General features: G+C 42.7%; 1 protein-coding gene across 1 annotated transcript in view; it reads left to right on the forward strand.

The window, feature by feature from the left end:
- Positions 1-13614, forward strand: part of KIAA1217 (KIAA1217 ortholog) — an 815860-nt gene that overhangs the window by 273810 nt on the left and 528436 nt on the right. The window contains exon 2 of the mRNA XM_042230521.2: positions 12954-13111. The gene's annotated coding sequence lies outside the window, so the exon portion shown is untranslated. The remainder of the gene's footprint in view (positions 1-12953; positions 13112-13614) is intronic.

Below are 13614 nucleotides of genomic sequence, written 5' to 3' on the forward strand. Positions count from 1 at the left end.
GGTGAGGAATAGTTAGGTAGATAGGTTTTACAGGGACTTGAACACCAGGCTGAAACACTTATCTCATTAAATACAACAATCTTACCACCTCTGAATAAATAACGTCTTCCAGTTGGAAAGTGGGGAAGATAAACTGCTTTGTGATCCATTAAAATAATGACATGAAGCCAAGTTGTATGATTTCCCAAAAACCCATCATTTCACGAGCTACTCCTCGGGTAAAATTACTTTTCTGACTCTGTAGCGATATAAAAGAATACTCTCCAAACCACAACACTGAAACAAGCTGGAGTACTTTGGGTTGTGCTCCCCTTGTGGATTTATAAGTCTTTATTGCTTTTTCATTGTGGAAATTGTTTTGGCAAATATGTATTCAGAAGTGCATTCAAAAAGCAAAAGCTGACAAAGTGGAGAGACTACAAAATGTAATGGCTCTGACAAAGCAACAGAGAAATAGAAGCCACAGGGCTTGAATTTCCAGTAACTGTCTCAGTATATTGTGTGACTGACCCAAAAGAAGATGAAACACCCTGCCTACCCCACAGTGACCTCTTATATGTCAGAATGAGACCTGAGAGAAGCAGGAAAGTGGTGAGGGCAGGTGTCGGGAACCTCCAGAGGAAATCACCTGGCCTGATGCAAGGGAGAGGATCCGCCAAGATAAGGGATGGTCCCCATAAGATACATTTATCTGGCAGATAACAGAGGCCAAGAGAACTAAGTTCTATCATTTTTTCTTGGCAGCCCTCAGGCTGGGGTGTCCCAGCCAATGGTCTGGAAGCCCTGAGGTCACGATATGAGCTGGCACTGAGTCCCATTGTTCCTCATCACTGTCCAGCTCAGCATCCCTGCTGGTTCCAACATGTGGACCAGAAGAGGCAGTTTGGGGTCATGGTCAGGTCACATAGCTTGTCCCACTCCACTGAGCCTGCAAATTCAGAAAGGACACATAGGGAGGGCCGGGTCAGGGAGGGGAGTCTGGGAGGGAGGGAGAGAGGGCCGACCCACTTAACCAGTCAGATCAACTGAGTCATCACTGCAGGACAAGGGAATCGGGAATGTCACTGCCAGCTTCAGCCCACCCTTCCTTGAACAGACGTGTCGTTTAAGAGCCTTGCCGTCACTTCTTCCCATGGACTCTGAAAGCCTTCTTTTCATCCCCAGCTGCACACGTAGATAGACTAGCAAAGCCTCGGGGTTCCTGCTCTTCTTTCTTGTGCTGTCCTATTTGCCCAGCCTCTAATCCCAGCTAGGATCAGGACCTCCATGCGAAGCTCCGGAGACCAGGTTGTTGTCCAGCCAATGTCTGAAATGTCTACGAGTCAGGAGCTTGGTTGGGAGTAGGCAGCCTTTTCTAAGGAGATGCTGGAGGAAGGCAGGTCTGAGTCTTCTGGGGCTCGGCCCAGGTTCCCAAGCATTCAGGAGAACAAAGAGATGCTCCTGAGGTTTAAAGCCATCCTTCTTCTCCCTGGTCGATGGGGAAGTACTCCCAGTTTAATGACTGCTTCAGCTTATGAGGAGATCTGGGTATCCCTAGAGGAGGAGGGAGAGAGATGGTGACAGCAGCTCTCTTTGGACTAACCTGGTAAAGACAGGTAATGTTGTGCTCCTTACCCAGCTTGGCACAGAGAAACCTTGGGTGCAAAAGGCTTTCTTGTTTTCTAAACCGCAAGTTCATGACTGCTGAAGCCAAACGGGAGCTCAGTGGTCCTTTGGCCACCCTGTCATACTTGGGGTGGGGGTGTGGGGGTTTGAGGAATGGCAATTTAGGGATGCGGACGATAGGAAACTTCCTCTGTGCTGATTTTAGGACCTGGGATAGTCCCACTGCTCAACACCATCCTATACACGGGCTGTCTCTGGGGGTTGCTGGGTTTGTTGAAATCCTAAATGCCCCCCACAAGGAGTTTGCCTTCCTGCTACCCAGGGAAAGCTTTGGAGAAGTGGAATACAGGAGATGTATGAAAATTGAGGAAGGCCTGAAACTAAATGCTTGTAAGTCTAAAGCCAGAAGCCTTTCTTGAAGGTTGCTTCAAGAAAGCAATCTTCCTTGCTAAGGAAGTCAAAGATCTTATTTGTTTTACCCCTACCTTGAGGACGTTTCTGAGCGTCATTGAGCATGACACCACCAGGGGGCAATATGAAGCTGCGTCCATTACTCATCACTTTGGTCTTGACCAAAGTCAAATCCAGACCACACAACATTTTCTGTCCCCATACAGCAGCTTTCTGAAAGCCCTCAGGTGGCATTTAAACTTTAAAGCTTTGGCAATGTTTAGCAAATCTGACAGGATCATTAAGAGTACATTGGATTTTTTCCCCCTTAAAACCAATACCAAATTCAGTTTTACTGGGAATATGTTGCTTTTCAAATTCTCATCCGAAATGGCCATTTTTCTCTGACTTCACAGTCTGAAATAAGAATGCATTATGGAATGCCCCAAACCTAAGTTGTAAAGAAGGAAAAATTTGTAAAGATTTGCTTCCAATCCATGTTATTAAAATTTAAAAGTCTCCAAGGGCAGCACAGTCCACCAGAGATGGATTCACACTAGGTTGAGTGTTTTGTTCAGTCCTTGCCTCGTGTCTCCCTTGTGGCTCAGCTGGTAAAGAATTCGCCTGCAGTACGGGAGAGCTGGGTTCTATCTGGATTGGGAAGATTCCCTGGAGAAGGGAAAGGCTACCCACTCCCAGTATTCTGGCCTGGAGAATTCCATGGACTGGATAGTCCAGGGGGTCGCAAAGAGTTGGACATGACCAAGCGATTTTCACTTTCACTTGCCTCGTGTTAGGATTGCCCTGGGACTGGCATTACTCCTGCCTTTGGAGAACTTTTAGTCTCCAGGGAATCTGACGAAATAACAAAAGTCCATTCCCTGGCACTCTGTTAGCTCTTAGGGAATAACTGGTCAGTTTGGAAAATGAAAAAAGAAATAATAATTTCTGGAACCATCATAGTTTAGGGAACCTGACATGTTCATAATCTTAGATTTTGGAATACTACTACTCTAGTGGATTTTCTAGCTGATCAATTCCATCCCAGCCAAATTCGGGTAAATGGCTTTCTCATTATTAAGAGAGTCTTTCCCCTTTTCCTAAAAGTTTCATTATTTCCTCAGTCAGTTCAGTCACTCAGCCGTGTCCAACTCTTTGTGACTCTTTCCTCAGTAGTATTTAGCATTTTCTTAGGGCCCCGGCGGCTCAGACAATAAAGAATCTGCCTGCAACGCAGGAGACCTGGTTTTGATCCTTGTGGCAAAGATCCCCTGGAGAAGGGAATGGCTATCCACTCCAGTATTAGAATTCCATGAACAGAGGAGCCTGGTGGGCTACAGTTCAGGGGGGTCACCAAGAGTCAGACATGACTGAGCAACTAACACTTCCACTTGCTTTAGGGCAGTTTTGCTAATATATGATATTTGGGAATAAACACAGGTTGAGATGGTAATCCAGGGACTGTCTCCTGAAAACTTTGAGAAGTTGGAAGAACATTGAGTTCTTCAACTGAAACAGCAGTAAAATAACGTCACTGCGCTATGAATCAAGTGCTGTCTTCTTGCCTAATGCGTCTTAATTCTAATTAAACAGCAAAACTGAGCCCTGATTTTTTTTGGGGGGGTAAGGGGCAAGGTTAAGCATTTTGTTGAGTGCTCTCAGCACAGGATAGCGATTTATAAACTCCAAATCCAGGTCCCAAGTCTATTATGGACTTTGGGAAAGTCATTTAACCTTTTGTCTCATTTCTGTGGAAGGAAATGAAAGTCATAAAATGGCCCATCTCACTGGGAGGCTGTGATTAATGTCACAAATGACAGAAATATACTTTGCAAATTCAAATTGGTATTGCAGTACTGTAGTGAACCCCTAGCAAAGGGGTAAGGGTCCTGTTTCATAGACAAGGAGGCCATCTGCCTCCCTCTTTTTCCCACCTCCATCCTCTGACAATGTCCAGATGCTTCCAAAACCTTACTCAGCTCTTCTCGACTTTATATGAAGCAAGCAGGTGCTCAGGTGCTCAGTTGTGTACAACTCTTTGACCCCCATGAACTGTAACCCGCCAGGCCTCTCTGTCCGTGGGATGTTCCAGGCAAGAATACTGGGGTGGGTTGCCATTTCCTCCTTCAGGGAATCTTCCAACCCAGGGATGGAACCCATGTCTCCTGTGTCTCCTGCATTGCAAGCGGATTCTTTATTGCTGAGTCACTGGGGAGGCCCAGGTGAAGCAGACACACAATCATTTCGGAGACATTTAGCAAGCATCTTATCTTTACATTCTTCAGGAAGCAAGAACTATGAGAGTCAAGTTACCATAGTTGTGTGTGCTCCCCTTCTTGCTTCATTGTAATGGAGAAGCAGTGGGGTTTGGGGAAAGGGGGGTCAAAGTAGCTTGATGACATAGAAAGGAGATAGTTTCTCTGTAAGAAGAGAGCATTGGACCAGCACCCCTTGCAAAGGGCTTTTCCTGGCTAGACAATGAGCATAAAAGCTGGACCTGGTGATTTCCTTTTTAACTATGTATCCAACAATGGGCACAGTGCTTGAGCCAAAATAGCCACATGATAAATGTCTGTTGGAAGAAAGATGGGGGAGGGGGGGAGTCAGCTGGTTCATTTGTAGCGCTAATAGCCACACCAAAGTGCTTAGAAGCTGCATTTTCCATGAAGATCTAAATAATGAAATTCTAATGAAATAACAGAAAGTTATACCAACCCATTTTATCTCCATGTACAAGTTTGGCTTTCCTGGTGGCTCAGATGGTGAAGAACCTGCCAGCAGTGCAGGAGACCCAGGTTTGATCCCTGGATTGAGAAGATCCCCTGGAGAAAGAAATGGCAACCCATTCCAGTATTCTTGATCTGGAGAATCCCATGGACAGAGAAGCCTGGTGGGGTCCATGGGGTCCTAGCGGTCATAGGTCATAGTGTCTAACACGGCCGAGCAATTAACACACACACACACACAATAAAAATTTAATAATAAATGAATTTTATTTCTATTTTTTTGCTTTTATGTTTTAATATCCACACCAAAAACATTTCAGAAGAACTGTAATTTTAAAAAAAATTTTATTGAAGTATAGCTACTCCACAGTGTTGTGCCCGCTTCTGCCATATACATATACATACCAAGGCTTCCCTGGTAGCTCAGCTGGTAAAGAATCTGTCTGCAATGCAGGAGACCCCAGTTTGATCACTGGGTCGGGAATATACTCTGGAAAAGGGATAGGCTACCCACTCCAGTATTCTTAGGCTTCCCGGGTGACTCAGCTGAAAAAGAATCCATGGGTTTCCACTCTAGTATTCTGGTCTGGAGAATTCCATGAACTATATAGTCCATGGGGCCCCAAAGAATTGGACACGACTGCACAACTTTCACTTTTCTGCCATATAGCAAAGTAAACCAGCCGTACACACACATACAACCCCCCCCCTTTTTTTTTTCATTTCCTTCCTGTTTAGGTTAACTATAGAGCATGGAGTAGACCTCCCTGAGCTATACAGCAGACCCTCATTAGCCATCCATTCTATAGCCATCCACTCTATATACAGAGTAATGTATATATTGTCAACCCCAACCTCCCGATCTACCCTACCCACTCCTTCCCTGCTTGGTATCTGTACATTTGTTCTCTACAAATGTGTCTCTATCGTTGCTTTGCAAATAGGTTTATCTGTACTATTTTTCTAGATTCTACGTATATGTGTTAATATGCAGGATTTGTTTTTCTCTTTCTGACTTTCTTCACTCTGCATGCCACTGTAGGTCCGTCCACATCTGTGCAAACGGCACAATTTTGTTCCTTGTATGGTGGAGTAATATTCCGCTGTATACATGCACCACATCTTCTTACCCATTTCTCTGTTGATAGACATTCAGGCTGTTCCTATGTCCTGGCTTTTGTAAACACTGCTGCAATAAATATTGGGGTGCAGTCATCTTTTGGAATTATGGTTTTCACTGGGCGTATGCCCAGGATTGGGACTACTGGGTTGTATGGTGGTCCTGTTTTTAGTTTTTTAAGGCACCTCCAGACCATTCTGCATAGTGGCTGTATCAATTTACATTCCCACCAACAGTGCAAGACAAGAAATGAACTTTAACTTCCATCTTTATTACTTTTTAGAGGTTTTCTTAGTAGTCAAATTCTTCTACAAGCCTAAGTGCCAAGAATGCAAAAAAAAAAATTATTTTTAAGAAAAAAAAAGAGAAATGCTAAACTTATATTGTGGATTTTCCAACTAAACCTAAGTAACTCATATGGGAAAATGCAATTTCAGTCAGATGGGTTTTATCCTTGTTTACTCCTAAATATCCAAAATATTTTAAAAAGTAAAGGTATAAAGAGGAGATACAAATGCCTTCAAAACCGACCATTACTTCTCAGAAGCCCAGCGTTACTTGAGAATTGAAAAACAGCGTACATAGCCTGGTGGTCTCATCTTTTTCAAAAGTAGAAGTAATTCCCAGGTCTCACTTCAGATGATTTATTTGTACTGCGATTTCAGCAGTTTGTTCTTTCAGTGGTCTCTTGCAAAGAAGCAGCCAACTTCCTACCAACTTTCTACCAACTTAGAGAGTATTCTATCGTGAAAGGCAAAAGGAACTTGGTATTCTTTCAGGAGAAGAGTTATAGTCTCTTAGATTACCACATGTCCCCAAAAAGCTATTGTTGAAGGAAAAATAGATGGTCGCTTGGGAGAAAATATAGATTTAAAGCCATTTTCAAAAGAAATGCTTTAGTTTTTTAATGACTTGGATCCATATTCAATAAAGAGCTTTGCTAATCATTTTTCGTAATTACTTTGGCTAACTCACATTTGATGAAAAAAAAAATATTGAGAAGACTGCAGTAAAGTGTAAGTTGCTCTCCCATGTAATTAGTTTGTTCTGGGAGCTCATTTTTATTACGAAAATAATTTGCAGTAGGTAGTTATGAGGGAGGGGGCTCAAGCTCCAAGGCTTCGGGATAGCATTTCCTGTATGAAACCTTCTCTACCATGACAATTCATTTTATTTCTTGGAAGTCAAACATCTCCTTTGCATCTAATTTCAGATAAACAGACTCAACAAACTCAGGCCCTCGACTGTCTGACAGCGTTTCTGTGGCATTTCATTCATGAAGGGAATTAAAGGCTTCGGGCATCAGTGGCCATGTATTTCCTTCCACAGTGCCTATTTCTGAGGTCCTGTTTCTCTTTCTTGTCTCTCTCTCCCTCCCGGTGCCAAATTGATTTTAAGGGAGAAACAAGGACTAATGGAGGATGGATGGAGGGGAAAGCCACGCCCAGACCTAAGCGACTGCCCTTTGGGAACAATGAGTTCTTTTGTTCATGGTTCCCTGAAGCCAGGAGGAAAGAGGGAGGTGCTTTCATTTTCTTTTCTACACCAGTCTCTCGGCCAGAGCTTGGGATCCTATCAAACCAACCCCCAGGAACTTTCTCAACTATTTTCAATTTTATCCTCCACTTGACTCTTTCTCCTTTGCCTTCAAACATGAGTAAGTTCATTTGTACTTAAAAAAAAAAAAAAAAAAGACTTAATCTTACCAGTCTTCAAACAAATGTTCTTTCCTAGGTACTTCTTTCTTTCTTTGTGATCCACATCCTGACTTTTAAGTACTTTGCAGTCTTGGCCCTAACCAGAAATACCTTTATTTCTAACATGTTGACTCAATAAAATGAAACTTCAATACAGAGGAGAGGACACGATGTGATCTCAATCCTTAACTTCAGGCAGTGGTGGCAGTGCATTTTTACCCCCAGAGAATCTATTTCTAGGACCTTATTTCTCTTTTCTACGTCTCTCTAACTCCCATTCCAGTGCCAATTTGACTACTTGGGAGATAGATGGAGGGAGAAGGATGCTATGCCTGTATCTAGAGAGATTCCCCATTTAGACAAGGCACTGGGAAGGCTGTGTCTTTGGGCAAATTTTAAAGTGTTGACTCATGCTTTTCAGTCTTCCAACTATGTTGGATATATTTGAAAGGCTAGTTGGGTTTCCATGACACTGTGTTTTGAATTTAAGTTTGAATAATAGGGGAGAATTGGTCAGGGACCTGGACACTTATAAAAGGTGATCCTGTGGATCGATAAAGAACTATCATAAACAGAGAGGCTTCTATGAGCAAATTCACAGACATGATTCTAATAGAGAAAGATGGCTGACTCAAAAGTGATTCAGAGCTGAGTCATTGTTTGATTGGGGTTCTTTATTTAGACTCTGGAAATAGTTCCAAGAGAAAAAGGAGGCATTGACTAAGTTACAGTATAAGAGACAGTATGTTTCGCTGTATATTCAGATATGCACAATTGAATGTCTTTCACTGGGATGGTTTTATAGTCACATTTCTGAGAATAGTTCTATCACTAAAATAGTCGTGTATGTATATATATCTTTTAAACTTTTCTTCTGGCCATTAATATTAAACAGTTGGTAAGAAAACTCTTAGGTTAGATTTCATCACCAATTCAATGGACATGAATTTGAGCAAACTCTGGGAGATCATGGAGGACAGAGGAGCCAAGCAAGCTGCAGTCCAGGGGTTGCAAAGCGCTGGGCATGACTTAGCAACTGAACAGCAGCCACAGAAACAAAAGAAAACTCTGCATTGCATCTTAAAATGAAAATGCAAATAAGTTAGATTGCCTTGTTGTATGTGTATTTGGTGGTATTTGTTTGGGTTAGTCTTTTGGGTGATTTGAACAGGAAGATTCAGAAGAACAAGATAAAGGTTAAGTATTTGCTCTGGGAAGAGTTCCTAATTGCTGAAAATTACAGGAAGCTGACCTGAACTAGGAAACTGAGGGTTCACAGACTCTGAGCTGCTAAGACCAGGAATGGTCCCTGGGCAAAGCCAGCTGGGTTCTGACAATCAAGCAGCAGGAGCAATGTGATGAGGGCGAGGCCACTGCCATCCTTGCCACCATCAGTGCATCTAACCATCCCATTGTCTTTGAGTCATTTCCTTGGGGTTTAGAGAGGAATTTAGGGCACCTGTCTGGGCCCTGGCTTCCAGGACTGCTGAAAAGTGATGAGGGGAAAGGGAAGGAGAAGATCTTAGGAGGATCTGACTCTTCCAGCTTCCTTAGGTTGGAGGATGAGGAGACAAATACTCTGAACAAGGGTGTACAGTGGAGAGAATTTTCCTAAAACACAAAGGGGCCTGGGTTTTTGACAGCTCCCTCTGCTGGCCTCCCCCCATACTCCATTTTCAGAGAGAAAATGTGTTAGAAAGTGAAAGTGAAAGTCGCTCAGTCCTGTCTGACTCTTTGTGACCCTATGGACTATACAGTCCATGGAATTCTCTAGGCCAGAATACTGGAGTGAGTAGTCTTTCCCTTCTCCAGGGGATCTTCTCAACCCAGGGATCAAACCCAGGTCTCCCACATTGCATGTATTAGAAGACTCTGGCTAATAAAAATTCCATATGCCCTCTGTTGATTTATTAAATTACAGTAGAACTCATAACACTGTTCTAAGCAGGGTTAATATATTGTAATAATTTCTAGCATTGTATTCTTTTGTAATCCAACTCAGTTAAAAGTATATACCTTTATACAATTAGCATCAGGCATTGAGAAATAAAATGTGTCTTTTAGGGGGTGACGTGGCTATAGTTTTTCCAGTAGTCATGTATGGATGTGAGAGTTGAACTGTGAAGAAAGCTGAGCGCCAAGGAAATGATGCTTTTGAACTGTGGTGTTGGAGAAGACTCTTGAGAGTCCTTTGGACTGCAAGGAGATCCAACCAGTCCATTCTAAAGGAGATCAGTCCTGGGTGTTCTTTGGAAGGACTGATGCTAAAGCTGAAACTCCAGTACTTTGGCCACCTCATATGAAGAGTTGACTCATTGGAAAAGACTCTGATGCTGGGAGGGACTGGGGGCAGGAGGAGAAGGGGAGGACAGAGGATGAGATGGCTGGATGGCATCACCGACTCGATGGACGTGAGTTTGAGTGAATTCTGGGAGTTGGTGATGGACAGGGAGGCCTGGCGTGCTGCAGTTCATGGGGTCCCAAAGAGTTGGACACAACTGAGCGACTGAACTGAACTGAAGTGAACTGTCATTTCTTCAGCTTCAGATATCATCTGTTTTACATTGAACCAGCAATAGCTAGCAAAGAGTTTCAGTGCTTTATTTAATAGGAACTTTTCTCCACATCCTCTCCAGCATTTATTGTTTGTAGATTTTTAAGTGATGGCCACTCTGACAGGTGCGAGGTGATACCTCATTGCAGTTTTGATTTGCATTTCTCTAACAATTAGTGATGTTGAGCATCTTTTCATGTTGGTCATCTGTATGTCTTCTTTGGAGAAATGCCTATTTAGGTCCTCCGCGCATTGTTTTGATTGGGTTGTTTGTTTTTTGTTGTTGAGGAGCATGAGCTGTTGGTATATTTTGGAGATCAATCCCTTGCCAGTTGTTTCTTTTGCAAATATTTTCTCCCAAATAAACAAGAACCCCTGACCTTTGTACACGTCATACAGTATTTCTTTTTTTTTTTTTTTGACTGTTCATAAAGCTTTTATTTTTCTAACTTGACTTTATTAAAGTCTAGTCGCTTCACAATGTTGTGTTAGATTCTAGTGGTAGCAGTCATTCAGTCGTGTCTGACTCTTTGTGACCCCACAGACTGCAGCCGGCCAGGCTCCTCTGTCCATGGGATTTTCCAGGCAAGAATGCTGCAGTGGGTTGCCATTTCCTTCTCCAGAGGATCAAACCCAGGTCTCCTGCACTGCAGGCAGATTCTTTACCATCTGAGCTATGGGAAAGTTTCTACTATACAGCAAAATGAATCAGCCATACTTATACATATATGAAGTGAAGTGAAGTGAAAGTTGTTCAGTCGTGTCTGACTCTTTGTGTGTGACCCCATGGAGTATAGCACACCAGGCTCCTCTTCCCATGGAATTTTCCAGGCAAGAATACTGGAGTGGGTAGCCGTTCCCTTCTCTATGCGATCTTCCTTATCCAAGAATCGAACCAGGGTCTCCTGCATTGCAGGCAAAATCTTTACTGGCTGAGCTATCAGGGAAGCCCCACTTTTATGTATATCCCCTCCCTTTTGGACTTCTGTACCATTCAGATTACCACAGCACTTTAAATTGAGTTCCCATAGTGCAGTGTGTTCTCTTTAGTTATCCAGTTTATACATAGTATTACTAGTGTGTATATGCGTCAATCCCAATCTCACAATTCCTCTCACCACCACCCTTCCCCCCTTGGTATCATGTATCAAACAGCATTTCTTTAACTGTGAATGCCATCAGCTATTTCACATTTAGGAGAAATCTCATTTTATATTCTTGCATTCTATCTAGTGCAACCATTTGGATTTCATAAATGAGAAAATTTAATTGGTAGCCAGTGGACCAGAGAGAAATTCTGTTGCAAAAAGGGGCAAGTTGCACAGTTGCTTTCCTCACAAAGATTATGCTGGCACAGGATAACCTTCGGATTGATTAAAATGTTGCTCTGAATCATATAATGCTTTCCATAAATCTGCTACCAATAGTAGTTTGCAGTAGTCAAACAATAACACTTCAATCATTCAGACTCAGTGGTTTCATATTTCTCTTATCCTGACATCTCTAAATTTTGAATTACTTTGGAGTTCTGCTGATTTGAAATTAAAATTTACGAAATAAGCGCTCTCTTCCAAAATGTGACAAATTGGGTGGCAGTATTCAAATTATGAAGGTGAAGGACAGGGAAGCCTGGTGTGTTGCAGTCCATGGGGTCGAAAAGTTCTAGAGACCTCTTTATTTTATTCAAAGATGAGATTTTCAGGTATTACCACGTATTTTTTATTTTTTTAACCACCAAATGATTGCAAATGGCTATTTTAGGTCAAAACTCAGGAATGTGTTTTGACACATTTTAATTGTGTTCGAGGATTCTTTTTCTCCATAGTTTCATCCATGATTTTCTTTCCAATTAGCAACGTGTTTCTCTGGATACTAGGAAGAATTGAAGTGAACAGATTTCCATTTGGAGAAATGTTGTCCTAAAGGTTGTCCTGTTCTGTGCTCACTCAGTTCACTGACATCAACTAAACTACTAGAGCTCCTGAGAGCATAGAAATCTGCTGACTGTAGGGAAAGATGGCAAAATCAAGTTCTGTTTCCTGGAGTTCCTCAATGATCCTGGACTCCTTCTCTGCAGATGAGGTCCTCTTGATTTAATCCACAATTTCAGAATCTTTTTGTTGGGCACTTCATGCTCTTTGGTGGCCCAGCCTCCCGCTATGGGTCCTCAGTCCCATGGATACTTCCCATTGGCATGGCTGATGGAATCCAGACTTCTCTGTGCATCAGGCTCTTGAAATGATCCAGCAATCCCTGCTGCCCATCACTCCCAACAGAGGGAGCAGAGAGGTGAATCAGAGACAACTCAGCCTTTCATTCAGTCTCTGATGCTCAGTTGGCCTTTCCTGATTTCCTTCTGCTTCCAACGACACAAGTGTGAAAGTCGCTCAGTCGTTTCTGACTCTTGGTGACCCTATGGACTGTAGCCTGCCGGGCTCCTCTGTCCATGGAATTCTCCAGGCAAAAAAACTGGAGTAGGTTGCCATTCCCTTCTCTAGGGTGTCTTCCCAACCCAGGGATCAAACCCAGGTCTCCCAGACTGCAGGAGGATTCTTTACCATCTGAGCCACCAGGGAAGCCCAGACTACACAAGGCTGCTCTTCTTTCCATGGTTGATCAGTTTACTGTGTTTACACTCCTTGGTAGTGTAAACACCAAGGCTTTGTGAAAAACTGAAAGCTAAAAACTTCTGACTCGGGTAACTTGTACAGAAGTGTATATAGGATTACAACCCATTCTGCTCTTCACATCATGCATGCATTGTACTCTATATCCTTCCCGTGTGTTTTAATAAGCTTCAATTTCTAATTACTCAGCAGTTACTTGGTGGAACCCATGACACTATTATTTGCATTTTTCAGATGGAGAGACTGAGGTCCTGAATTTGTACTGATTGTGCTGTGCACTGGGTGTCCATCCAGGTGACGGGGTTGGAGCCTCAATCCAGAGCCCCTGGGTGTCACCCTAAAAGGCTGTGCCACTTATCAGTGGAGGACGCCTCCTCTTCATTTTTTGCTAGGTAAGTCTCTCTTTTTATGAAGTCATAAAGTGAGCATTCATCATCTTGACAGTGAACGAATTATAAAACTATAAAGCTTGGCTTCTGTTAATTCCTCCTTGAGCCCCATGGAACAAAATGTCTGAGTCCAACCATGCACTCTTCCTCCAATGTGTATTCATTCTGATATCCAGCTGTTTTATTTTTTTAGCCATTCTTCCTTTGAGCTTTCAGGCAGCTCTGTCGATATAGGTGTTACCTTTCAGGCTATGTTTTATGTACACTGTTGTGCCTATCTTTGTGTTTAGACTCTGGCTTGAAGCCATCATGATGACTAAAGCCTAAGAGAATGTTCAAAGATCATGAACCTTTGGCAGACAGTATGTGAACCCCTGTGGGCATCTGATGACTTTGTATCTAAGGAGTAAATAGAATGAATCAAAAGTAAGATCCTTTTAAAGGCCTACCCAGTAATAATGACTTTGATCTATGTCAAGGTCCCACAAAAATAGCAAAATTAGTTT

This window comes from Ovis aries, chromosome 13, assembly GCF_016772045.2.
Source record: "Ovis aries strain OAR_USU_Benz2616 breed Rambouillet chromosome 13, ARS-UI_Ramb_v3.0, whole genome shotgun sequence".
Lineage (NCBI taxonomy): Eukaryota > Metazoa > Chordata > Mammalia > Artiodactyla > Bovidae > Ovis > Ovis aries.